The sequence below is a fragment of the Strongylocentrotus purpuratus genome, unplaced genomic scaffold, assembly GCF_000002235.5.
Source record: "Strongylocentrotus purpuratus isolate Spur 01 unplaced genomic scaffold, Spur_5.0 spur5_scaffold_16, whole genome shotgun sequence".
Lineage (NCBI taxonomy): Eukaryota > Metazoa > Echinodermata > Echinoidea > Camarodonta > Strongylocentrotidae > Strongylocentrotus > Strongylocentrotus purpuratus.
Genome location: NW_022145601.1, coordinates 4,847,721 through 4,875,161, shown reverse-complemented (window position 1 = coordinate 4,875,161; position 27,441 = coordinate 4,847,721). Strand labels below are relative to the sequence as shown.

Genomic DNA, 27,441 nt, shown 5'->3' with positions numbered 1-27,441 from the left:
AATATGCCTTCGGTTGATTTTTGATAGTCACCTTTGATCTGTATTTTATTTCGTTATGTATAATAATATTTGGCTATTGTTGTAATTATATTGTGTAGTACAGTACTCTCTTGTAAAGTAGTTTCATGGGATGAAGAGAATATCTTGTTTATGGAACAGAGAATAAACTAACGAATGAACGAAACAATGTATATATTTCTATATCTTTAGCAACAGCATTCAACCTCAATATTCAATATAACTTTTCCGACCTTTACTTGGCCTGTAGTACCTAAACTTGTCCTTCAATTGCAAATGAACATTAAAAGTCAATTCAACGCCCCTCGGAAGCTGGGAATACAGGTATCACGCATCATCATGGAACAATGGGCTAAAAAGATTATGCAAAATATGCGAATTCCTTAACGTCGCCCAAAAGTTCGAGCTGTTCTTTAACGACATGATTTCACAAACCGCCGTCACCTTCATCATCAACAACAACAAATCTTTAAGAGAAGACCTTTTCAAGGTCCATGAAATTTGAACAAACAAACACATACATACACTCGCACACACGCACGGCCACACGCACCGATACAAAATGCCTGCTGCTAAAATGCTCAATACAGTAGGTGAATAAAACATATTATAATGCTGCTTATGCTATGGTCACATTTCCCAAAAGTAGCCTGCTCGGCGGCCGAGCGGCGAGTTGTTAGCCAATTTTGCTCGGCCACCGAGCGGCGGCCGCCCAAGCACCGCTCGTTTTTAAGGCATCGCTCGGTCGCTGCTGAAGTTTTAGCGCGGAGTTAAAATTCGGGCGGCGCCTGCTCACTTTCACTCGCCGCCAACACTACGCTCGGTAACCGGGCAGTCGCCGACCTAATCGAGTGTTCACCTTCCAGCGATTTAGGTCAAAAATCGAAGCCGCTAGGTCAAAGGCTGTCGAGCAGTCGCCGCCCGGTCGCCGCTCGGTCGCCGCTGGGAGATCAGTCGGTTACTGGGCGGCAAGTCCAAACTCGGTCAGCAGCCTTTGACCTAGCTGCTTCGATTTTTGACCTAAATCGCTCAGCGGCGAACGCTCGATTAGTTCGGTGCCCGGGCGGCGAACGACCGGGCACCGAGCGTATTTTGGAGCCCCGCCGATCACTGACCGGCCGCCGCGCAATATCTTTAAAATCAGCCTGCGGCCGGTGGGAGACTGCTCGGGAATCGGTGGGTCACCGGTCGATCACTGCCGGGACACCCGGGGGACACCGCGCGGAAAAACTCCGCGATTTCGCCCAGTTTTGACCTAAAATCGACCGGCGACCGACGGGAAACCGACAGGGCACTGCCCAGGCATCGCTGGGGCTCTACAGCCTGCTCGACTTCTCCAAAAATCGCTGGGCGATGCCTAAATTCCAGCGGCGACCGAGCAGGCTACTAATCGGTCGGTCGCCGGCCGCTCTGATTTGTGACCATAGCTTAATAGCTTCGGGTAGTAAAGGGACTGAAATATTCATTATAAAAGGAATGAAAAAAATTCGATAGTACTAGAAAAGACACTTTGAAGGAAATCATTCGTTACGCTGGTCACGCACACCAGGTTTACAAGAAACAAACCTATGGGCCCGAATTCACAAAGCAAGGTTTGAGCTCAGACCAAGGTTTACGTACGTCATATGACGCGTTTTAGACCTTGGTTCAGACCTTGGTCTGAAATGCATTTCACAAAGCCGGTTTGTCCTCAGACCAAGGTTTATGTACGTCATATGACGCGTTTCAGGTTTGAGTTCAGACCTTGGTCTGAAATTACATTTCACAAAGCAAGGTTTGTCCTCAGACCAGGTTTATGTACGTCATCAGACCCAAAATTTACAGACTGCTCAGATAGGAGGTTTGTAATTTCTCAAACCTGGTTTGAGAGCTATCAACCAATCAGGATGCAGCACTGGGTGGAGATAATTTATGCTCGATTGATTTTATCCAAATAATTCACCGCCTAAACAATCTGCGATAGTATCTGGTCAGCCCGATTTTAGTGCAATTGAAATCTCTCAATCTCTCGATCCTTTCCTTAAAATCGTAAGTCTAAAACCTGTACATGTAGTCGAATCCATACTCTTCACGTTACTGACATTTCAATATGTGATATGCTTTATAACTTTCCATTTTCCATGAAATGTTCGGTGTTTACATATCCGACGGCCTCTCAATTCCAGAGTTCAGGGACTGAGTCCGAGGGAGCTCGAGTCCAACGCCCAAGGCGGCGGGGGAGCTCGCACCCTCTGACGGCTTTCATCGAAAGGGTGCGGTGCGGTGCGGCGCGGTGTGGTGTGCTCAACGCACCCATTCGATAAAAGAGGGGGGCCTTTTCTCGAAAGGGTGCGTTGAGAGCGGAGTACCGTTTTAACACACCCTTTCGATGAAAGCGGGGGGGGGGGGGGGGGGGCTTTTCTCGAAAGGGTGCGTCGACTAGTCTTTCGCATCAGTCGTTTAAAATGAGGATCTCGGACAGAAGGTAATAGTTGCCAATTTAAGTATATCGAAAATGTATTAAATAAAATGGAATGGTCTTGATTACAGAGTGGTCTCTTTGATGGGGGAGACAGAGAGAAGGAAAAAGGGAAAGGGAAAGGGAAGATAAAAGGAAAGAAAGAAGAATAAGAAGAGAAGAGGGAAACGGGGGGCGAAGGACTCTTGCCCCCCCCCCCCCGCCAAAAAATAAATCAGAAAGAGAAGGGAAAGGGAAAGGGAAAGAGAAGATAAAAGGAAAGAAAGAAGAGGAAGAAGAAGAAAAGAGGGAAACGGGGGCAAAGGGCTCTTGCCTCCTCCCCCCGCCAACAAATAAATAGTAGAGAGAGAGAGAGAGAGAGAGAAGGGAAAAGGAAAGGGAAAGAAAATATAAAAGGAAAGAAAGAAGAAGAAGAAGGAAAGAGGGAAACTGGGGAAGGGCAAAAGGGAGAGAGAGAGAGAGAGAGAGAGAAGGGAAAGGAAATGGAAAGAGAATATAAAAGGAAAGAAAGAAGAGGAAGAAGAAGGAAAGATGGATAGGGGAAGGGTGAAAGATTCTTACCTCCCCACCCCCCCCCCTCCCGCCAAAAAAAAATAAGAGAGAGAGAGAGAGAGAGAGAAGGGAAAGAGAAAGAAAATATAAAAGGAAAGAAAGAAGAAGAAGGAAAGATGGATACGGAGGAAGGGCGAAAGGTTCTAACCTCCCCCCACCCCCTCCTGCCAAAAAATAAATAACAGAGAGAGAGAGAGAAGGGAGAGGGAAAGAAAATCTAAAAGGAAAGAAAGAAGAGGAAAAAGAATAAGAAAGAGGGAAAGGGGCGAAGGGCTCTTGCCTCCCCCTGCCAACAAATAAATAAAAGAGAGAGAGAGAAGGGAAAGGGAAAGAAAATATAAAAGAAAAGAAAGAAGAAGAAGAAGGAAAGATGGATAGGGGAAGGGTGAAAGATTCTTACCTCCCCACCCCCCCCCCTCCCGCCAAAAAAAAAAATAAGAGAGAGAGAGAGAGAGAGAGAGAGAAGGGAGAGGGAAAGAAAATCTAAAAGGAAAGAAAGAAGAGGAAAAAGAATAAGAAAAGAGGGAAAGGGGGCGAAGGGCTCTTGCCAACAAAATAAATAAGAGAGAGAGAGAGAAGGGAAAGGGAAAGAAAAGATAAAAGGAAAGAAAGAAGAGGAAGAAGAAGAAGAAAAGAGGGAAACGGGGGCGAAAGGCTCTTGCCTCCCCCCCCCCCCCGCCAAAAATAAGTAAGAGAGAAAGAGAGAAGGGAAAGGGAAAGGGAAAGAGAATAAAAAATGAAAGGAAGAAGAATAAGAAGAAAAGAGGGGCTCTTGCCTCCTCCTCCTCCCCCCGCCAAAAGATAAGTAAGAGAGAGAAGGGAAAGTGAAAGGGAAAGAGAAGATAAAAGGAAAGAAAGAAGAGGAAAAAGAAGGAAACGGGGGCGAAGGGCTCTTGCCTCCTAGCCCTCCTTCCCCTCCCCCCCCGCCAAAAAAATAAGAGAGAGACAGAGAGAAGGGAGAGGGAAAGAAAATATAAAAGGAAAGAAAGAAGAGGAAAAGAATAAGAAAAGTGGGAAACGGGGGCGAAGGGCTCTTGCCTCCTTTCTTTTCTATTCTTTTTCGTTTTTCTCTTTCTTTCTTTTCTTTCTTCTCTTTTCTTTCCTTTCTTTTCTTTTTTTCTTTTCTTTTTCTTTTTTTCTTTTCTTTCCCTTTTACTCTCTTTTTTCCCCTCCCCCTTTTCTCTTTTTTCCCGACGGCAGCGCAATTTTACCGACAATATCCTGACAGGTGGGGGGGGGGGGTGTCGCACCCCCACACCCCCTTTGGAGACGCCCCTGCCTTCGCCACTGTTGGCGACCACAAGGCTATCAATACAAATTAAGACATATTAATGAAGATTCTTTTTTAATGTTGCAGAGAGATAAGTATTTTCTCTATGAACTTGTTTAATGGACAATAAATAATATTAAAAACATGAATACTATAGCGGTATAATGATGAGAGAGATGATTTAAGTCATACTTTTTTTCAATGTGATTGGAGTGGACTTGAGGGTGGGGGGGGGGGTTCCCCTAAGATCTCGGCCGTTTCACAGCCGATCGCCGCGAAAATGCATATTTATGGTCATTTATGCAAACAAGGTCAGAGAATTCACATTTTTACCCATAAATCATATATAATTCACATTCGAGCGTTCTTTTTCACTTCATATATTCGTTAGAATAATAATACGACAACAAAGTTGGAAGAGCCAGTTTATCCCTATGTTATCTCTTGTTTTGATAATTTGTATTTAAGTATTATATTATTTTGTTATTTCATTTCATTTCTAACCACAATTCAACTATTTTTACCCAAAATCAAACACATTTACTTGAAACAAGACCAAATAACCAATGTTTTCTCTTTTTTTAAAAGAATAAATGGTATTTCCATATGTTTGGTACATAAATCACAAAAATGAGCGATTTTAGGGCTGACAGTCTTTTGCTTGGCGTGCTCGCAGTAGGTGACTGCATCACGGATGACATTCTCCAGGAAGACCTTCAGTACACCGCGTGTCTCTTCGTAGATGAGACCAGAGATCCTCTTGAATACAATGCAGTTGCATGGGTTGTTCTTTTATTTTGTTAACTCGGCAGAGGCCACGGTCATGTTCAAGCATTTACGCTTACGACATGTGGTCTCCTGCTTTTTTCCTTTTGTATGAAACTTTTATGTTAACTAGAAACAGATTTTGTCAAACTTACATGTTATTCATTATATTTATTTGTATGTTTCTTTGTATTGATATGAAAAAGTGGAAATAAAACAAAACAAACAAAACAAACATGCAAAAACAAAGGTCACGTGACTCCGCAATTATACGTCCGATTTTCAACAAACAAATGTTTCAAAAGATGCGTAAGACTCGAAAGAAAAACTTTATATCTGCCGCGGTTCCGGAGTAGTCGCGAAATTACTAGAGAGCACTAATCTTTTTTGGGGCCCTCAAAAATTTGAAAAATCGTACCCCCCCCCCCCTTGAACGCCAGGGGGGGGGTATCTCCCAAAAAAGGTAAAAATTAACGTGTTTTTTTACACGTTTTTTTCACAGGGCGAAGCCCTCAGAAGCTCAGGGGTATTAAACATCAAAATTAACGTCGGATGAGCATAATTTTATACCTTATTTGTGACAGTGGCAGGACACAATTTGGTGTTGGGTCCAGGGGGCGGAGCCCCAGAAGCTCAGGAGTTTTGTCCATTAAATAATTATTATTTTATACCTTATTTGTGACACAGGGGTCACGAATTGGCGTGGGGTCCAGGGGGTGGAGCACCCGGAAGCTCAGGGGTTTTGGGCAATAAATAACGGTCAGATGAGCATATTTTTATATCTATTTGTGACACTGGAAGGACACAAATTGGTGTTGGATCCAAGGGGCGGAGCCCCAAGAAGGTGAGGGGTTTTATACATCAAATTATCGTCAGATGAGCATATTTATATATCTATTTGTGACACTGACAGAACACAAATTCTTCTTCCTCTTCCTCTTCTTTCTTTCCTTTTATCTTCTCTTTCCCTCTCCTTCTCCAACATAAGATGCAAGACGGATATATATCGACTCACCTTCTTTCCAAGAACCATACGGGCCTGGAATTTACTTTCCCCCCCCCAGCATCTTTGCCTGCGACGCAGTCGAAACCTTCAAAGCCAGACTCTGGGAAGCCATCCAAGGGGGTAATATAATCATAGTCCCTCCCCACAACTGCAATGTGATGGGACTTAATTCTAAAATGTTCTAGAAGCAACAAACACTCTCTCTCAGACGCGTACGCAGGGGGGGGTGTTTGGGGGGTTAAACCCCCCCCTTTGGTATTTTTATGTGTATAAACCCCCCTAAAAAATCCCTAAAACCCCCCCCCCCCCTTTGGATTTTTTTTTTTTTATTTATTTATTTTTAATTATTAAAAAAAGGTGACCTTACCCCCCCCCCCCCAAAGGAACAAAATGTCAAATTTTCAAATTTCGAGACCAAAAAAAAAAAAAAAAGTGTCCTCTTACCCCCCCCCCTCCCCCCCCCCCCCCCCACTGAGTGACTTTTCGGCTGGCTGAGTTGTTGCGATTTTTTTTTGGACTACCAAAAAAAAAAAAAAGTGTCCGCTTACCCCCCCCCCCCCCCCCCCCCCCCCCCCCCCACTGAGTGACTTTTCGGCTGGCTGAGTTGTTGCGATTTTTTTTTGGACTACCAAAAAAAAAAAAAAAGTGTCCGCTTACCCCCCCCCCCCCCCCCCCCCCCCCCCCCCACTGAGCGACTTTTTGGCCGGCGCGATTCTCAAATTTTCCTGAGTCGTTGCGAAATTTTGGACCCGATTTTAAAACCCCCCCCTTGAAAAAATCCTGCGTACGCCACTGCTCTCTCTCGAACAATAACGTTCTTATTGGTCATCTTTATATCCCTCTTGAGGATCAGGACCAGGATCAGAACAGATTCTCTCTCTCTCTCTTATTTATTTTTTTGGCGGGGGGGGGGGGGGGAGGGAGGAGGCAAGAGCCCTTCGCCCGTTTCCCTCTTTCCTTCTTATTCCTCTTCTTTCTTTCCTGTTATATTTTCTTTCCCTCTCCCTTCACTCTCTCTCTCTCTCTTATTAATTTTGTTGGCGGGGGGGGGGGCAAGAGCCCTTCGCCCTTCCCCCGTTTCCCTCTTTCCTTCTTATTCCTCTTCTTTCTTTCCTCTTATATTTTCTTTCCCTCTCCCTTCTCTCTCTCTTATTTATTTTTGGCGGGGGGGGGGGGCAAGAGCCCTTCGCCCCCGTTTCCCTCTTTTCTTCTTCTTCTTCTTCCTCTTCTTTCTTTCCTTTTATCTTCTCTTTCCCTTTCCCTTCTCTCTCTCTCTTATTTATTTTGTTGGCAAGAGCCCTTCACCCCCTTTCCCTCTTTTCTTATTCTTTTTCCTCTTCTTTCTTTCCTTTTAGATTTTCTTTCCCTCTCCCTTCTCTCTTTCTCTCTTATTTATTTTTTGGCGGGGGGGGGGGGGGGGGGGGGGAGGGGGGAGGCAAGAGCCTTTCGCCCTTCCCCCGTATCCATCTTTTCTTCTTCTTCTTCCTCTTCTTTCTTTCCTTTTATCTTTTCTTTCCCTTTCCCTTCTCTCTCTCTCTCTCTTATTTATTTTGTTGGCAAGAGCCCTTCGCCCCCTTTCCCTCTTTTCTTATTCTTTTTCCTCTTCTTTCTTTCCTTTTAGATTTTCTTTCCCTCTCCCTTCTCTCTCTCTCTCTCTCTCTCTTATTTTTTTTTTTTTTTTGGCGGGAGGGGGTGGGGGGTGGGGAGGTAAGAATCTTTCACCCTTCCCCTATCCATCTTTCCTTCTTCTTCCTCTTCTTTCTTTCCTTTTATATTCTCTTTCCATTTCCCTTTCCCTTCTCTCTCTCTCTCTCTCTCTCTCTCCCTTTTGCCCTTCCCCAGTTTCCCTCTTTCCTTCTTCTTCTTCTTTCTTTCCTTTTATATTTTCTTTCCCTTTCCTTTTTCCTTCTCTCTATCTCTCTCTCTCTCTACTATTTATTTGTTGGCGGGGGAGGAGGCAAGAGCCCTTTGCCCCCGTTTCCCTCTTTTCTTCTTTTTCCTCTTCTTTCTTTCCTTTTATCTTCTCTTTCCCTTTCCCTTTCCCTTCTCTCTCTGATTTATTTTTTGGCGGGGGGGGGGGCAAGAGTCCTTCGCCCCCCCCGTTTCCCTCTTCTCTTCTTATTCTTCTTTCTTTCCTTTTATCTTCCCTTTCCCTTTCCCTTTTTCCTTCTCTCTGTCTCCCCCATCAAAGAGACCACTCTGTAATCAAGACCATTCCATTTTATTTAATACATTTTCGATATACTTAAATTGGCAACTATTACCTTCTGTCCGAGATCCTCATTTTAAACGACTGATGCGAAAGACTAGTCGACGCACCCTTTCGAGAAAAGCCCCCCCGCTTTCATCGAAAGGGTGTGTTAAAACGGTACTCCGCTCTCAACGCACCCTTTCGAGAAAAGGCCCCCCTCTTTTATCGAATGGGTGCGTTGAGCACACCACACCGCGCCGCACCGCACCGCACCCTTTCGATGAAAGCCCCCTCTGACCCTGGGCTGGAGTTGGGCCTAGCCGGGCCTACAGTAGGCTATATCTGAGTATGTCAGTATGACTGTCATGTTTAATTTCGTCTTGTTGTCAGCAATGCCATGACACATGCCTATTAGAATAGGCCTAGACCTACACTAGTTATTACAAATTCATGATAATGATAATAATACCAGGCTCTAGCCTAGTATAGGCCTGGCAATGATGTCCATCACTTGACTTGTTTCACTGACACTGGTACCTAAATAAATAGAAATTAAAATGGCATCAGCAATGCCAATGTTCCCCAAAATGAATCACACTGACAGGCATGGACCAAAAGCTTCTGTCTCTCTATATCGCCGGTTGTTCACTGAGACTACGCCTGGCTCCACTAGACCTCCGATTATAGAATGTCAACAAATGTCAGTTTTAATATTATTTTTATTAAAGAAATGACCCATATCACTCAGACGGTTATTTCTGTCTATGACTAGATCTAGTATGAGTCATGACAAGCAAAGCTTAGTTTTATTAAATTTAGATCTGGTTCTGATTGTCTTAATTAACTGGCTTAGTCTCCAGAGCAAGGATCACCCACAAAGTCACAAGCACAAGTAATAACATTTCTTTAATTTAAAAACATTGTTTAAACATTTGTTTAATTTTATCTTCACTCTAGTAAAGATGGTAGAAATGCAGCTGATTCAGCATAATGAGCTGGTGTACCTGGAGGAGGAGCTGGAGCAATATATAGCAGCACAACCGGGCAGAGGCCTCTGAGTCTGAGATTGGGAAAACCCGCTGGATGATGAGCCTTTTGTTTTAGATTGAGGTGGGCTACTTTGAATTCAAATTCTGTGTTGGGAAAGTTGCTGAAAACATGGCCAAACTACTTGATGAATATTGTTAACATAGCTATACAAAAAAAGGGCTTCTGTTGTAAAATCCAACCCTAGACTAGTGTCGTTATTAAAATGCAGAAATATTTCAATTCATGTTGACCGCCTAAATTCACTGTTCGTTTGCCCCGCTTCGCTGGTCTGCCTACGACCGTGCAAGCCCCCAATGCAATACACATGTGCATTTACATAAATTTATTCAATTTCTAAGCATTTTCTGTCATATTCGATACATTGATAGATTAGTTATGATATTTATTCTTTTACATGGTACTGTAGGTGATGGGAGCATTAATGTTCATAATTTGTGTGTGGGGCATTTCCCAATACTGTTATTTGGCTTTAATACATGAGGAAATTATTCAGATTATGTGTTGGAAACAGGTTTGTGATCTCTTGTTTTGTGTAAAACTACTTAACTACTTAAACTTATTTTTCAAAAGGTGAAGCCGTGAAGGAAATTAGAAAAGGCATAGACAATTTTGTCTTTTACGTTTAATTGATTCACACCACATCTAGAAATCAGGATTTTTTTATTTTTTTTTAAGTGACAGTGACAGTTGGGGATGTAAAAATATAATAGCATAAACCAGCAAAAAAATGATTTATTTGAATGCTTGTTTTTTTAATTTTTTTAAAAAGGTAATTCGATCTAAAGGATGCACCATGAGGAGGTGGCATGCCGTGTCATATTCATCTGTTTGCCGAATGGAGAGTAGTGAGGGATGTTTCCGAAGCTGTTGTCAGAAGAAAGGGACAAGTCATGAAGTTTCCTACAAGTTACAAGGCAAATAGTGACTACTATTCAGAAGCAGTTTTTCCAGTACTGCAGATTTCCAGGAGTTGCTGTTGATGGGACACATGTTTACATCAGGAGCCCTGGTGGGGCAAGAGCCAGGTACTACTTCAATAGGAAGAACAGGTACTCCATCGATGTTCAGGTGAGAATAAATGAATACATCATGACTGGATCCAGATCATCCAGCACGGCTTTCCCTTTAGACCTTTTTTTTTGTACCTTGCAAAATTTTCACATTAGATATATACACTCTCCAGTCTTGTGTGTTGTACATCCATGCTAATTCATTGGTGACCAATGCAAGATTTCTAGTGGCCAAATGGATATCAAAGTAATATTCGCGTACAGGTACTCATTTCACTGCCTTTGTACACAGTTAAGAATATCCAATGGATAGTTAAACTTAAAAATCCTAACACTCGTTAATATCTTTTTAACGAAAGGGAAATTTGAAAAATCAAAACTTGTTCCATCCTTCTATTGGCAATACGGATATGACCTCTAGATTTCTGATATTTTGTTGATGGCCATGGCAATTGGGCCACTGTTTTTGCCATTGATCAATGAAAGAAAAAACAACAAAGAGAAGCATGTAAATTGATCAATGGCAATTACCACTATATATTTTAAACTATAGAAAAACAAACAGGTTCATTTCCAATAAAAAGATGCGAGAGTGGGTACCCCCTCCCCCCCCCCCCCCACACACACACAAAGCATTTGTTGTTTTAGGCTCGAAATGTTTTGTTAAAAGTGAGATTATTTTTGTTTACATTGTTACAAGATAAACAATGAAAACATGAGTTAAAATTGAAGAAATACTTCATCAGTCAATAAATATAGGGTAATTAGAATTTTCTTCCAATTTTTGTTGTATGAATAGATATTGAAAAGCAATTATCACATATTAAACTGCATTTGCATTAATTACCATAAATAACAAGTGAAATTTATACATTTCACGGCCTATCTGAAGTGTGAAATGAGTGAGTTTTCATAACTAATGAATGCCAACATGTTATTTCATATTGACAGGTTGTCTGTGATTATGCTGGGAAAATAACTAGTATCGTTGCAAGGTGGCCTGGACTGGTAGCAGCCACGATGCCAGGATCTTTTCTGAGTGTGCACTGAATTGACAGCTTGATGCTAGGGCATATGAATAACAGTTGATTCTTGGAGATAGACTATAGGGTAGGTACTGTAGATTATTTCTTTATATGAAAACATTTGTTTATTCTTTTTCTTAATCAATCTTGTTTCCTTTTTTGTATTTGGCCAACATGTGACATGTTAGGAATGTTCATTTGGTAATATAGTAACAACTCGCATTAAGTAATTAATTCAAACGAGCTCATGTGCTTTTAAATTTCAGTTCACAAATCACAAGTAATGTTTTTGATATCTGGATGCAACTTGATTAGTTTGTTGTCAAGTGGAACCTCATAGTTTTTGTATTAGTGACACAGGATTGAATAATTCCTGATTATGTGTACAATACATTGTATCCTTTCTATAGTATTACCCCCCCCCCCACCCCCCTCCAAGAAAAAAAATGAACAAGTCGAAATTAAGAATATTGTTTATGATATTGTTTATTTTGTTCATTCAATTTTGCAGGTATCCATGCCTTCTCTGCCTCATCAGAAGCCATTTCTTCATTCAGAGGGTCGGCCACAGATGTGCTTTAAAGGCCATCTGTACTAGTTCAGCCAAAGAGGATTAGACAACCCAGCAAGGTCACTGACAGGAGGCTATCTCATCAATTCAGTTCTCAATTAACATAAGAAAAAGAGGATCATGGGGGGTTAACAGGCACAGATTGGGGAAGTTTTCTATATAGAGGGAGCAAGTAGCTAGAAGTAGTACAGTGGGGCTTTAACACTTCACACACAAAAAAGGGAGATGTGTGATTGAGCGCATATTTATTAAATGCAAGGATGAGGACGTTCCATGCCTCATCAATACTAAGAGTATTTCAAAATACGGCCCCTCCCTGGTGTTCCCACAATACTTCGTAGTTATGCAGCATTACATCAAGAACCTGGGTGTTGAATATTTTTGATGTTATGTTTAGTTGATAAGTATTTGTTGTCACTCTGACGGTATTTGTAATTAAGTGTTCTCTATAGATTAAATGCACCCGATTTAACTATAATTAGCATTGTACTGCTGAGTTGAGGGGTGGGTCAATATAAATTATTTGGTTGGCAGCTAGGGGAGAGTATTCGAACAAATATTATTTACTGTACTAAGCGAAGTCAGAATTAAAGAACTTTTATGTGCAAATTTGAATTTTCGTCACCCATTTTGTTGTATTTCTGATTTTCTTTCTGCTAATAGCGCTACAGTGAGACTTTTAATTGGCCTTCCAGAGCCTCTCTTAACCTCTAGTGGGCTATATTTCATATAAGCATGCTACAAAATTTACAAATGTGAACTGCATTGTTTGAACAAACGGTAGATTACTATTGTGTTGTATGCTCAATTATTTATGTAAAACATGAAAATACAAATACAATATTCTTGCTTTCATATATTTACAAAGATAACTGAAATAGATATGTGTCAGATTATCTCTCTCTCTCTTTCTCCCTTTTTTTTTGGGGGGGGGGGGTGCAGATGTGTGTGTTTGCAGTTTGCATGGTTTTGCATTATGTGTTTCATTGCAAAAAAGAAGAAGAAGAGAGAGAGAGAGAAAGTTGAATAGAGAGAGAGAGAGGGGACAAAGAAAAAAATTAATAGAGAGAGAAAGGGAGGGAGAGAGAGAGCGAGAGAGAGGGGAGAAAGAAAAAGAATTAATAGAGAGAGAACAAAAATGGGTATAGAAAGAGAGGAGGGACGGGGAAAGAGAGGAGGGACGGGGACAGAGAAAGAGACAGGGAGGGAGAGAGAGAAAGATGAATAGAGAGAGAGGGGAGAAAGAAAAAGAATTAATAGAGAAAGGGAGGGAGAGAGAACAAAAATGGGTAGAAAGAGAGAGGGACGGGGACAGAGAAAGAGACAGGGAGGGAGAGAGAAAGAAAAGATGGCCATAGAGGAATTTTTTAAAATTAATATTATATGGAAACAAATCATTTACCAGTTACAATTTTGATGTGAAAAAAATAGCCAGTTGGGGAAACAAACGGGGAACTAGTTAAAATAATAATTGATTGACCATTCTAACAAAATAACTATATAGATGTATAGTAATTAACAATTGCAATCAAATGAATTAATATATTAATCACAATAAAAACTTAATTCATATTAAATCATTATTATTATTATTATTATTAGGTGATTTTATTGATAAGAATTTGTATCCCCCAAAACAATAAGACTCTTACAGTTAATTTAAAAGAGCCCTTGACAACCTTAGATGTATTTATCTAACGAAGGTTTTCAGGTGCCGATGTCAATTTGTTTTGGGTCAGATTGAGTGCTTCACCAGCACCACACAAATGTGAGTACGTGGGGCACTTTCTGCATCGGCGCGCCAGTTTGGTTCGATTAATTCATGAAAATGCAATTCAAAAGTTTATTTCAGAGATGTTCTAACCATCATCTTTTCAAGATTGCTCATTAAGATGTCCGGATCGTACTAAGAATGCTTAGTTTAACAGTTTTTTCAATTCTTAACATTTAAACCCTAGCCCATAAAAATTATGTTAGAAACCCTATGGCTGAGACTAGTTTTACAAACCTTGGTCGGACGTTTGGGAATTACAGACCAAGGTTTATACAAACCTTCCTTTGTGGAATGGGTTTGAAAATAAACCAGGTTTGAGCTCAGACCGAGGTTTGTACAAACCTTGGTCTGATCAAACCGGGTTTATCCTCAGACCTCCGTTGTGAATTCGGGCCAGTGAGTATTGGTGATATCGCATTCAAACACTGTTAATAGCGATATCAATAGGTTTTAAAGGGCCCATGACATCGAAATACAAGTGTATTTCTGTTGGTGTGCAGTCCTGCATACATCTCATATTTTCATAGATTTTTAAATATTGTTTTAATATTTGTTTTTCAAACTTGCTAAGCTCCACCCAAAAAAACTTCAGATCTTATTCCCCATGTGATATCATCTGTCAGTCATCAATGAGCTAACTAGAGAAAGTGGCATGTAACTTTGCCAAAGTTGACCACCTGTTACAATACCACAAACAATAGCAACATATAAGTTGCTATGTCAGACATGTCAGACTAAACTAATATTCTAGAATAGACAATGGTATGTAATTTCCCCAGCTTAGCACATGTTTATAATAGAATTTGATGCTTCCATACATATGTACAATACATCTTCATTGCCTATGTCTACCTGGTGATTCAACAGCATGTCTGACATAGCAAGTTATATTTCTAATTGCTAATTTCTAATTTCAAATTAAATTGCAGGTCTTAGAACTGTGAATTTTCCACTCCTCGCACTTAATAAGGGGCACTCACCATCAGAGATGAAAGAAAAAGGTACTTAATAGAAAAAGACAAATCTCAAAAACAAATAATGCAAAAGCGGTGAGTAATTGCGTCCCGCAGGACATAACAAAAATTACCAGGTTGGTTTCCGGAAGCCGGAGAAGAATAACTTTCACATCGTATACTGATTATAATTTTAATGATTTACACATCTATCTAATCTGTCCATATAGTATAGCAATTGCGACCCATCTGTGACACTAATAGACGATGTGCATGAGACTAATTTCGTTCAGTATAATTTGCATATAATTATGCGCAGATTGAAAAAAGAATTGACTGACAGTTCGTCTTCTGCGCACCTGTACAACTTAAAGGAGTGTTTTTACCCAGATTCCGGCGATGAAAGTATTTAATTTTTTGAACAAATTAGGCTTTTACGATCGCTAATGCGGAACTGATTTTATGATTCCGCAAACTGCTGAACCCGGAAACTTTGCCGACATGCTTGACGATGCCTCCGTGTTTTTACTTCTCACATTGCTATTTTTTCGCGTTTTTTTGCTGAGTTAGGTTCGCTTAATCGCGCTGTTATGTAGGTAAATGTGGTCTTGCATTTTGCAGGGGGGAAAAATGAGTTTTTTGGCGGGGGCCTTGCCCTCGGTTGATTTCTTCCTATTTCTTTTAAACAAACTGTTTTTTTCACAAAAAGGGGGACTGGGGCCGGACAACTATCCTAGGGGTAGTTATCCGGGGGGTAGTTGTCCGGATGTAGTTGTCCTAGGGGTAGTTTTCCGGGGGTAGTTGTCATAGTGGGTTTTGTCCTATTGGGTAGTCGTCCTAAAGGGTAGTAGCCCTAGAGGATAGTTGTCCTATGGGGTAGTTGACTGGGGTGGTTATCCGGGGTGGATGTCCAGGGGGTAGGTGTCCGGATACGCCTGAAGCTAACTGAGTCCTGACATACTTTTGGACGTTGTAACTTGTACGCCCTATAGTCTAAAGCGATCATCGGCATTTAAAAAAAATCTTATAGACCTAAAACAAGAATTAGGGCTAGTTCTGACCTGAAAACGTACCACATCTCGGAGCTTAGCCACTTCTAACTCATTTTTTTAGCCCTTCGTTCTTCGCTTTTCCTTTCCTTTCCTTTCCTTTTGCTGTTGCTTGCTTGTCATTATTAAGAATGTGACTATGCTCAATGATTTAGGATTTGTGTCAAATCGAAGCGTGCAGACTGGTTTCCTTGAGTGGATTACATGACCATGACGTCGTCACACTGGTTCAATTTCATTATAATATCTATATCGTAATGAATAACGAAAGGTCCATGTGTTTCAGCTATAAACAAATTTGTTATTCTTTTCTTTTTTCTTGTGCCAAAAGATTGTGGCTTGCAGTCGTGTAGTAACCAAAATAAGAGCAGGGGTCTCACAGAGTCCTACCCTTCACCTTTCTCTCGTGGGCCAGAGATAATCGGGTGTTTTGTCAAGGTGCTACACAGCCCCCCCCCCAAGATTGAGGTGATATTTCATTGTTGGATTTATTTTTATGTTCTCATTTTGTTTGTTTAATTTTTGTTTTGGTTTGTTTTGTTTTCGCTTGACCTGGAATTTTCGGACGTCACTTGTGCTTCTAAGGTAATTATACCTTATACCATCAGCTCCCCTAGTGACCAGAAAACACGTTCCCACATGGCCCTGCTCTTAATTCCCCTCATCCTTTCACTGGTAAGATAATATTCACTAAGGAATATAAACAATTTTAACCCTTTGTATTGCACGTGAGAATGTACATACTTGATCCGTGAAATGATTTGTAGAATTAATTCCTTGTTGCTTTAAAATGAAATCATCAGGAAGTATGTGGAGCCAGGATATCGCGTGGTTTTCTCTTATATTATGACCTAGGAGGTCATAACCTGTTCTCTGCTGATGCTGTGTTTAATTGTGATGTTTAAGCTATGATATTCCGCTTTTAGGAATGAAAAATAAACATTTAAAACGATACTTCACCGGAAAAGTTTGGGTGCAAAATATGTTGAATCCATCTATTCCACGTATGTTTTTTACTGGAGGTTTCGATCAATAAAAAATGAACAAAAAAGAAAGAAAAATTGAAGTAGCCATAAGTAAGAAAGAAAAAAAGGGCGAGAAAAAAGAAGAAAATGAAAGTAAGCATGAAAGATTGAAAGAAAGAAAGAAAATTGAAATAATTTAGTAAGAAAGAAAGAAAAAAGGAAAGAGTTAGAAGTAAGAAAGAAAGAGAAGATATTAAAATACATAATAAAGAAAGAGAGAAATAAAATTAGAGCTTCCCATTTGTTAAAGTACCCTAACATCGCCCTTTTTACTTAGGGAAAATGTTCTAACTAATAGGCGCCCCTCCCTCTTTGTCATGAATGTCCCTTTTAACCTCTGATAAGTGTCCCTATCCAAATCTGACAGGTGTTCCTTGTAGTAAGTGTATTCTGATGATAGCCCAATTTTGGGTATGATATGTGCCAATTTTCCTTTCAAATAAGTGGCTCTGACCCTTCTGATTAGTACCCCGTTTTTCTTTTTGATAATTGCCTTTTGAAAAGTGAACCTTTTTACCGACATTTCCCACTGCTCGTTACAGAGTGTGCCCTTTTGCGGTCATCTAAAGAGCCACATCTAGTTTCAAAGAATCGGAGCAGCTTTGTGTAGTAACAGGTTCCCTATTTCTTCCACCACAACAAAAGGCAGTGTTGAGGAATATTAAGGTTTAGACAAAAATAATGGTGAGGGTTTATTAAGCCTCAGTCACAAATGCCATTACGAACTGCTACGAACGCCGTACGAACGATTTTCAGACAATAGAAATTCGGGAAGACAATGGAAAGACAGGGAGATTCGTACAAAATAATCGTTCGTACGAACCTTTGTGACCGTAGCTCACAGCGACTGACAGCAATTTATATTTCATCTCATTAAATAACATATTAAAGTACTTATTCATTCTTTCATCATGATATTTTACTGAAAAACCTACTAGGATTGGTAAATTCACATGATAATAAGATCCAATCGGTCGCAAAGCGACCTCGTGAATTTATTATTTAAATTTTTGCTCGCTCGCTTCGGACCAGCACACTCAACTGCAAAGCATGTCGGTGAAACAGTATCTTGGACCACGTACAGAGAAAATCTGTAAAGTCATCCCTGATAATGTAGTTGGGGTATATGTTACGGGGTTCCAGGGGTTATTCTAAAAATGGACGAAGTGAGAGCGATATTAATAGAATGTTTGGTGTAGCACGAGCTAAAACAATGTGATCTTTATTTAAAAAAACGATAGTTCACCAACGAATAAATATCTGAACAAGGTTTGCAATAGACATGTACACGTAGGACAATCTCAAAAACGAATTTCAATACTTTGGTCCGTTTTACTTTGGCACTAGAATATTTGGCATCTGACTTCGAATTCTTATTATCTTATCCCTATCTTTTTCCATTGAATACTTCAAAACCAATCCTGTCCTTATCTTATTTTCATCTAACACATTTATATATAATCAATATCAATTAATGACCTGCAAGTGTCACCGTAATCAAATGCTTAAAACACCAGAGCTTCCGAGTGCCATGCTCCCTGGATCCTACCAAGGACCCGAAGGCGGGGCCCTGTACGCTCATCTGATCGTAATTTAATGCATAAAACCCCTGAGCTTCTGGGGGCTTTGTCCCCCTGGACTCCACTCTAATTAGCGACCTGCCAGTGTCACAAACAACGTATCAAAATATGCTCAACTGATCGTAATTAAATGCCTAAAACCCCAGAGCTTCCGGGGGCTCTGCCACCTGGACCCCACCACGGACCCTAAGGCGGGCCCCTGGATGCTCATTTGACCGTAATTTAATGCTTTAAAACCTGAGCTTCTGAGATCTCCGCCCCTGGACCCCACTTCAAATAATGACCTGCCAGTTTTACAAATAAGGTATCAAAATATGCTCATCTGACCGAAATTAAATGCCTAACCCCCCCCCCCCCCCGAGCTAGTTCCGGTAGCTCCGCCACCCGGACCTCACCAAGGGCCCTAAGGCGGGCCCCTGGGTGCTCAACTGACCGTCATTAAATTCCTAAATCCACTAGCTTCCGGGGGCTTTGCCCCGTGGACCCTATTGGAGGCCCTAAGGCGGGGACCTGACTGCTCATATGACCGTAATACCCCTGGACCCCACGCCAATTTACGCTCCACTCTACCTGATCGTAAATACTTTACCCCCCCCCCCAACATTGAAAAACGTTCAACGGGTCCTGCATGTAACATGTAAGAGTCGGATGGTGACGAATTTTAGTTTCTGCCCCTGAAACTTTTTTGCTCATTACGCCACTGCATAACAATTAATCAAATATTATTTTTGAAAATTCAGACAAGGAATCCTTGTCTGAATTTTCAAAAAAGTCGAGAATGGTACAGCGAATCGTCTAAATGAAACGTCAAAGCTTCCGCGCTTCCTTGTGGGTGGGGAAAACTCCCCCCTTCTTGCACCAACTCCCCTTGAAGGTGATTCGCCCCCCCCCCTATAATAAAATCCTAGCTACGCGCTTGTGATCTAGTAGACTAAAGACTGTCCATGTTGTCATCATTCTCACAATGCTAGCAACATTTATTCAGGTCTATATATTAGTTAGGATTAGGGTTTCTGCAGTGCATGGATTGTATGTCGTGTGTTTATTTTTATTTTTTTACAGAGGTGTATCAATCAGATTTGATTATTTACGTCTGGGGACCAACCTTTAAACGTCACCGTCCGACAGACGTGACTCAGTTTCGAACCTGCGTCCTCGGCTAAATCAGTTTGTAACTTCCATTGTTAGTTGGATTACCGGCACACGCCACGTACAACGCCTAGTTCTATTAAGATTGACTTATATTAGATGGCTATTGCTTCAACAAAGCTATAAAGTAACAAGTAAATAATATGATTTATACTCACTGTTTGCTTAGATCCTGCTCTTTGCGAGATAAGTCGTGAAATGAGGCCACGAGTCCTCTCCTCAATTGTAGCCGAGCTTAAAGGATTCTAATAACATTTTCACAGGTCAAATAAAAGTAACAGGCAACAAGTAACAGATCTGTTCTGAAACGTTTCATTGAAACAAAAAAGGACGTTTACTATGTTTAGCAAGATTAAAGGAGAGTTTGGCACTGGGTCATGAATCCGATATTGACACGATGCCGTGTGTGAAATAAAATTATCGAGAAGTCAGTCTAATACAGGTTCCCTTTGTACAAAATATGTCCTTGGTTCCATCAGATTACCATGTAGAAGTGACGGATAACCCGTATCAAATGGAGAGCATAGGCTACGTGAGTCTGTATTTTCACAGTCTTGTGGAGTTGAGCAGGTACCTGGTGCACGTCAGTATAGTAATGTAGTCCAAACGAAACCAGAGGAAAATACACATATAAACAAGAGCTAATTACCAAACAAACAAAGTTATTCATATCTCTCGTTCAGTGATTCGGTCCTGATGGGCATTGTGATGCAAATCAAATCACGTCAAATAGTGGTCTGTGCATTCCGCGGTCGACACTATATAGGCTCGAAGATTCGTTCATTATTATTCATGAGCTTAATACGTATAATCCCCTATCACTAACCCCATGTGCGCATGCGCAGGTTTAGCTAGCCAACGAATCTTGGAGCCCATATAGTGTCGACCGTATTCCGCCCAGCAAATGGTAAACCTTAGTCTCTCCCCAGACAGAACAAAATATATATATCAACCACCATCGCTTTTGAGTACTATTCCCACAATTCAGTAATTGAAATCTGGTATATTAACGAATCTAGATAATACAAAATCTTCGTTTTGCAAATGTAAACATGTTATTTTCTGTTTTGTTATTAAAGATATTGGCCCGTATTCTGAAGTCGTGTCTAACTTATTCATGACTAAAGTTAAACAACTGTTTAGTTAGACCAAAGGGATACTACAACGCGAGGTCTAAGTCCTGTCTAACTAAATTTCGTATTCTGAAGTCGTGTCTAACTTATTCATGACTAAAGTTAAACAACTGTTTAGTTAGACCAAAGAGATACTAAAGCGCGAGGTCTAAATAACTGTTTTTAAAGTCCCGTCTAAGTTGTGTTTAACTACGAATACGTGTTTAACTTTAGTCACGACTTCTGCGCATGCCCAGTAGGCTCTAATTCTGACATTTTTGCAGACGATAGACCGAATGCGCATGCATGCACGCATCGGATACATAAATTAACACGCATAGCTGTGCTGCCATGGTGATATGATCGTGATATCGACTGTGCTGCACGTACTGTGTACACAGTACACACGTAATGCGTGCTCTGCACTGTGTACAGTACTGGTGCACAGTTTAAACACAGTTCACTAATAATATCAGTGCGTCAGTGCTCGGAAGATCAAGAAAAGAGATAAGAATATTTAATATTATCGAGAAAAAAAATCAGGCTACACGAGAAAAAATCCTGCAAAACGTACCACCGTTCTCCCCTCCAAGTTCGGGGTCAGCAAGGAGAGTGTACCGTACACGTTGCAAAGCAGCATAATCGTGCTCTTTAACAGGATTTAAACAACCCCTCGCAGTCGTCTAAAGTCAAACAGGGCTTAGGCAAGACATCGTGTTTAACTTGACCTAATCACGACTTCAGAATACGAAAAAATTAGACACGACTTCGTGACTAAAGTTAGACGGGATTTAGACATGACTTTAGACAACTGTTTAGTTAAACAAGAGTATGCCTAGGTCACATTTGCTCTACGGCTAGGATACGGCGGCCGTACGCCCCCAAAATCGAAAGATACTTGCGGGGCCGCAGAGGATCTGCGGTAGCCACAGGGTCACCCTAGAGCGTATCCCTATCTTTACAGGCCATACGGGTCGCCGTGGGATTATAACGCGGAGTTATAACTGTTTTCATTTCTAGGTTCGCTGTAGCGATTAGACACGCCGTAGCCATGCCGTAGAGCGGTTCAACTGCGACCTTACGTCGGGCGTACGGTAGCCTTACGTTTTATATACTCCAGGGTGAAGCGGTAGCATCAGCCTGGCCGCACGGTCGCCGTATGGTTCCCATTTGGCCACATTGCGGGCACCTTGCGGCTACCTTTCGTCTGCCTTAGTATTTGTCAAAAAAACTACGGCCACCGCAGGGACGCTCTAAGGCAACCGTGCGTCGTCACTTTAAAGATCGTACGGCAGTCTAGTCTGCAGGCACAGACCCTAATTTGACACTTAATTAAAAAATCATTGTGCCTTGAGAGAAGTCTAGCCCAGCTACCTACTGGTTGTGTCAATGTAGTCTTATAGTGCAGACTCACTTTTACGACTGACCAGGGTTTGTCTCAGGAGCAGCTACAGTACATGGTCTATGGTAGTCTTATAGTGCAGACTCACTTTTACGACTGACCAGGGTTTGTGCTTGCAGACTAGTAGGGGGAGGCCGGGGGAGGATCCGGCTAACTTTTCGGCGAATTTAGTCCCACATCAACCACATCCCTCTCCCATCGCTAAAGGTCTAGCGACGCATCGACTTGTAAGCATCCACTTTGTTCTGCGATAGCCTTATAAATCAGGCACAGCATGCCTGAGAAGGTCAGGGGAGGGGAGGAGATCAGTCGGGGGGGGGGGGGGGGGGAGGGGGGTCGTTCGTGTAACCTTTTTACTTCTTTTTAGCCCTCTAGCTGGCTCTCTTTTTTTTCTTCTCCCCTCTCTCTCTCTCTGTTTTTCATCTGTGTCTCTGTTTCACCTTCATTTCCTGTTTGGTGGGTGGATGTAGATGATGTGCGGCATATAATGTGCACGAAAGACAGTAACTTCTTGAGACTTCACAACTGATTTCATCCGCTTTTTGGTTTTTGTTAAAACAATGTAACGGGTGTATTAATACAAAATTGAAAATCTTCAATTTATTCGTTATGTTTGTCTCTCTCTCTCTCTCTAAAGTTTTCCAAAATATTTTCTCGCTCATTTTCTTCAGTGTAACGTTGGTAAGTCCGTAACTTAAGGTAACGAATCGGCACTCGCTGAAGCAGTCTACTTCACACCCGTCGTGGTAGCCATAGACGCAAGCCAGCCGTCTTTCCAATTATACATCAGCGGCGTGTACAGTGATCCTAACTGCTCGTCGACGCAATTGGATCATTCCCTGTTGTTGGTAGGCTACGGTGTTTCTTCGGTGGGGACCGAGTATTGGATATGCAGGAACACATGAGGTGAGCTTTCTTGACTGTACGTTGCACACGAGGCGTTATTTTTGCCTGACGTAGGAATGCGTCAGTGATTTTTGTAGTTATTAATTCGCCACGCGAGGGTAATATTTTACAAAACGAGTTTTAAAAAAAACTCAAACTTTCTAACCAAGTTTTTAATAGATGATACACGTTTCACCTCGTTGACTAGCGCAAATATTAACGCAGTCCAAAATGGCGCTTCGCGTGTAACGCGTTTCTAATTCAATTTTAATATATTTTAATTTATTTAATTTCCAGGCAAGATGAAACAATACATAGACAACCTCACAGGGTTGACAAATTGATAAAACATTAACAGTATGATATTTAGCACCAGCCAATGCCTGGGGATCACCTTAAACAATTTAACATTTCAGTCGAGTGGCTCACCACGCATTATACGATCTGATTACGACCCGATCTGGGAAGAATCTGGAATAGCATATGATGTGAACAATTCATACGTCTAAAATTGTGAAGATCACAGATCTAAAAAAGTCAATTTGTTTAAAACAATCTCAATGTCAAATTTCAAGCTTCCTTGAAGGAAGAAACCCTTAATCGGCTCAAATTTGCAGTGGCATTAGAAAGGTAGTGCGATTGTTTATGAGTTGTCTTTTAGTCTGACAAAAAAGCTGAAATTTCACTGAAATTCCGGTTGTTAGTATTCTGATCATTATTTTGAACCTAAATCAGGAAGATTATGTTTGTTCAGGTTTAAAAATCGAATGTAACTGCCATTACTTCGAAATTCGGATCGCAGGAGGATCGTAAAGTGTGCGGTGGGCTTCAGAGAATCCACTCACACTTGCAAATGTACAGCTTTGAACTGAGATGCACGGTTACCGTATCAAAACGTCTGACCCCGAAATAAAGCACCTGGACAATAGTTACCCCATATTAAGACAATTACCCTCTTGGACCATTACACCCCAATCACTCCCTTTGACAACTACCCATCCCAAGGTTGTACTTCTACGCTTAGGTCATAAAGTAATATTGTTTTGGAATGTTTTTATTCTTGTTACTGTGTTTGATTGCAATCACATATTTTTTGCATGAAATCAGTTTGCTCACGCATTCTCAAATAAAAGACCAATATTATAGTGATTATAGATTATTTTATTTAACCAATCTCTTCTTAATTGTTCCCAGGAGAAGAGTGGGGAGAGAATGGCTATATCAACATTGTCAGGAATCACAACAATATGTGTGGCATCGCAACGGCCGCTATGTACCCGTCAAACAAGTAAATGCACTGGCCATGAAGCGCTGACCCCCAACCAACCACCTTTTGTAATGACAAGCAGGATGGAAAATAGGAGAGAAAGGGGAGCGCGAGAAGTGGAATAGAACAGAAGACGATGCTACATCCTCCCGAACCCACCCCTTAACTAATTGTCCTCAGTGTTAATTTCATCCGAGTGGTGCCCCTCCCCCACCTTTTCCATGATTTGATCCACGCTTTTGTACAAGTGCGTAACGGTTGCGTCGAGTATTGTTGTTGTTGTCGAGTTAATATGGATGTCCAATCTGAAAAGATTATTTCCGCCTGACTATACTGTTTTTCACCAGTGTATTCACATTGTACTCACACGTTGCTTTTATTTGAATGAATTTGTAGACAGAAAAGTACTCTAGCGCCATCTTTCGTCACGAAACAACTAATCCGTTCCCTGCTAACATACTATGTACGGTTTCCGCGGTGGTCCGTCTGTCACCCCTATCTAGTACCCACATTCAAACCTAGAATAAGCGAGTTCGTTATTAGGATTTGCGCATGGGCAGATAAAGGTCATTCGTACCCAAATTGTAAAACCATTGGGACGAATACTCGGATCGTGCTCATGACAGTTATGTAATCAGTATTCATTTATGCACCAACAGAACATTTATCTGATATACAGGTGGAAGTATTCTTCTCAAGAGGCAAACAAAAGGTATTCATGAAGCACCTCCATTACTTCGGCAGTGATTATTCTAAAATGCACACATGGGAAGTATCCATCATGTCAAAGATCTGTTTATATTTGGGGGTCATGCGTTACAGAGCTATTTACGAACTCGCTTATTAAAGGTGAAGATAACGTTTTAAGGCGGCCATTGTATAGTATCATTTTTTCGCATGTTAAACGTATTGTCCATCGATGCTTAAATGTAGAACATGTCTCCCAAAGGTCGTCTAAATGTTATTTTTGACCTGACAAGCAAATTGTATAGTTACACGAAGTTTAAGTGAATTCATCTTCATTCATTATGCAAATGAAGGTCAGCTATCTGTTCAGATAAATTTCAACCAGATGCTTCCTTTTTGTTGTTGATCCTGTCAAAGTTATTTCATTATTTTTGAGGAGGGACACCTTCTAGGGCAAATTAATAAGTATGAGCTGAGAGGCTTTTTATCAGTGAGCGATTTTGATCGTACACTCTAAAAAAAAACTGCTCAATTTGAGTAAAAATGTTACTCTTTTGAGTAATCAAAAGGGAACCACCCGACTTTTGAGTAAACTTTACTCAGCATGTGTTGAGTAACAAATCTACTCATCTGTTGAGTAAAAATATTACTCAATAAAAGACTAAATCTCTACTCAGTTTGAATGAGTCAACCTTTACTCAATATTTACTCCTTTGTTGAGCGGTTCCCTTTTTTACTCAGTACTGGGTAGAAACGTAATCAACTCATGTCGAGTAAGAAACTGCTCATGAGTTGAGCCAAATTTTACTCAATTAACGAGTACATGTTTTGACTCAAATTGTTTGAGCAATTTTTTGCTCAAATATTGAGTATGATGTTATCTGGGTAACGCTTAGTTGCTCAATCAATATTGAGTAAAAACATGTACTAAGTTAAGTACATGTTTTTACTCAATACTGACTAAAACAAAGGTGGATTCAACTAGAGTTTTAACTTTTTGACTAAGGGTTTAACTAAACCGCTGATTAATATTGTTCTTTTTTTTAACAGCTGTTAAGTAACCATTATTTGTCAATAGAGAATATAGACCATAATATTGCCTGATTTCTAAATTTAGCATTGATTTGAAGTTCTTCACTCACACACTATGCAAATAACATATGGTCAACGACATTTTAAATTCAGTAACATAATTTGTGGACTTTAATTTCCCAAATCAGTTTGAATCACAGTGAAAACTCAGAGTTCTCTCATCAAAGAAAGACTCTCATTATTAGTCCATCTGTACTAGGGTCGATGGTTTAATAAGATCCTTGGTACGAATTCCATGAAATTAGACGATCAAAGAAGTCCCATATGACAGCTGCCTGGGCAGGGTAATCCAGCTGTAGTACTTGAAACATCTTGTAGCAGTAGTCAACTGCTGCTGTCAATGAAGAGCATGAATAGGCGCTTCTCTAGAGGACTACATAACACTGTCCTGGCTTCCTCGGTGCTCCTTAAAGCACCAACAAAAAACAGTGGGCTCCTTCCTCTGAAGGAGGCCAGAAAAAAAGTCCAAGCCAGTTCCTTCCTAGATGTCGGTTGGAGCTCTTCCAAGCTCGATCCATGAGCTCAGAATTTCTTCCCGATGTGTCACAATCATCTATCTCAGTTCTTTCGCATCTTTCTGCACGCATGCATGCACGAGACATGCACATGGCGGACAATGAAAGATGACAAAATATACAGTTCCTTAGGTAGACAAAGGAACATACAGCTGCAATTATGTAAAAATGTGTAGAACAGGTGTAACATGCATATTGACAGCTAGTTGCACTTTCCATCGATCCAACTTTCACTCGCACCCGAGGTAAATTCGGGTAAGAGATCAATGTTGAGTTATTTATCACCTGCCGCCGCGTATACCCAACCGTAGTTTACTCAAAATTGACAAAAACGAAGTTCTTACTCAATGTTGAGTCTTTGATTTACTCTTTATCGAAGGTAACAAATTACTCGGATGACGAGTACCACTAACATTGACTTCTTACTCCAGCTTGAGTACTGAATTGCTCATTTTGTTACTCAGCTTGTTTTACTCGGCACAATTTACTCGCTGACATTAAGAGTGTACGGCGATAGTTTCTTCGTCATTCAGCTCATATCGATCTGATGCAGATCACTTACTTCCTCAGCTGTGACGATTTCCAGTATTGATTGATTAGCAAGATTTAAACGTACCAAAATCAGAATAAAATCACACATAAGCATAACAAAAATAAAATCATTTCATAAGATTATAAATGCCAAACAATTTTTTTAGGAAAAGAGCATAAAATGGTGATTTGCAATATTTGAGGAAAAGAATCAATAATGCATTCATATTTATTAATTTGAGGCATAAATATGAAAGCAGTGCAGTGTTAAACGGTTGAACGACATTTAAGCTACGGAATGATTCTTCTGAACCTAAACAGATTTAATAATATTTTTCAGTTGACCTCTCAATTTCCACAGAATATAAATCAGGTTTCTTTTCAAATTATTCTACTATTTCTTTGTCAAGGTATTAATTCATAGATTGTTCTTTGTTTGAAATGTATTCATGCTTTGTATAAAAAAAATTGCATGAATTTTATTATTATATATTTGTATTTTGT

The 27,441-nt window shown here is 40.7% G+C and overlaps 1 long non-coding RNA gene across 2 annotated transcripts; it reads left to right on the top strand.

Annotated features, from left to right (window-relative positions):
• Positions 1 to 1,838: 1,838 nt before the first annotated feature.
• Positions 1,839 to 11,983, top strand: LOC115924464. 2 transcript variants are annotated; one of them, XR_004064319.1, is made up of 5 exons: positions 1,839 to 2,046; positions 9,223 to 9,370; positions 10,080 to 10,378; positions 11,272 to 11,430; positions 11,857 to 11,983. It is a non-coding gene; the product is annotated as an uncharacterized LOC115924464 (long non-coding RNA). The 2 variants fall into 2 exon arrangements; XR_004064318.1 differs by having other exon boundaries at positions 9,218 to 9,370.
• The last annotated feature ends 15,458 nt before the right edge of the window (positions 11,984 to 27,441 follow it).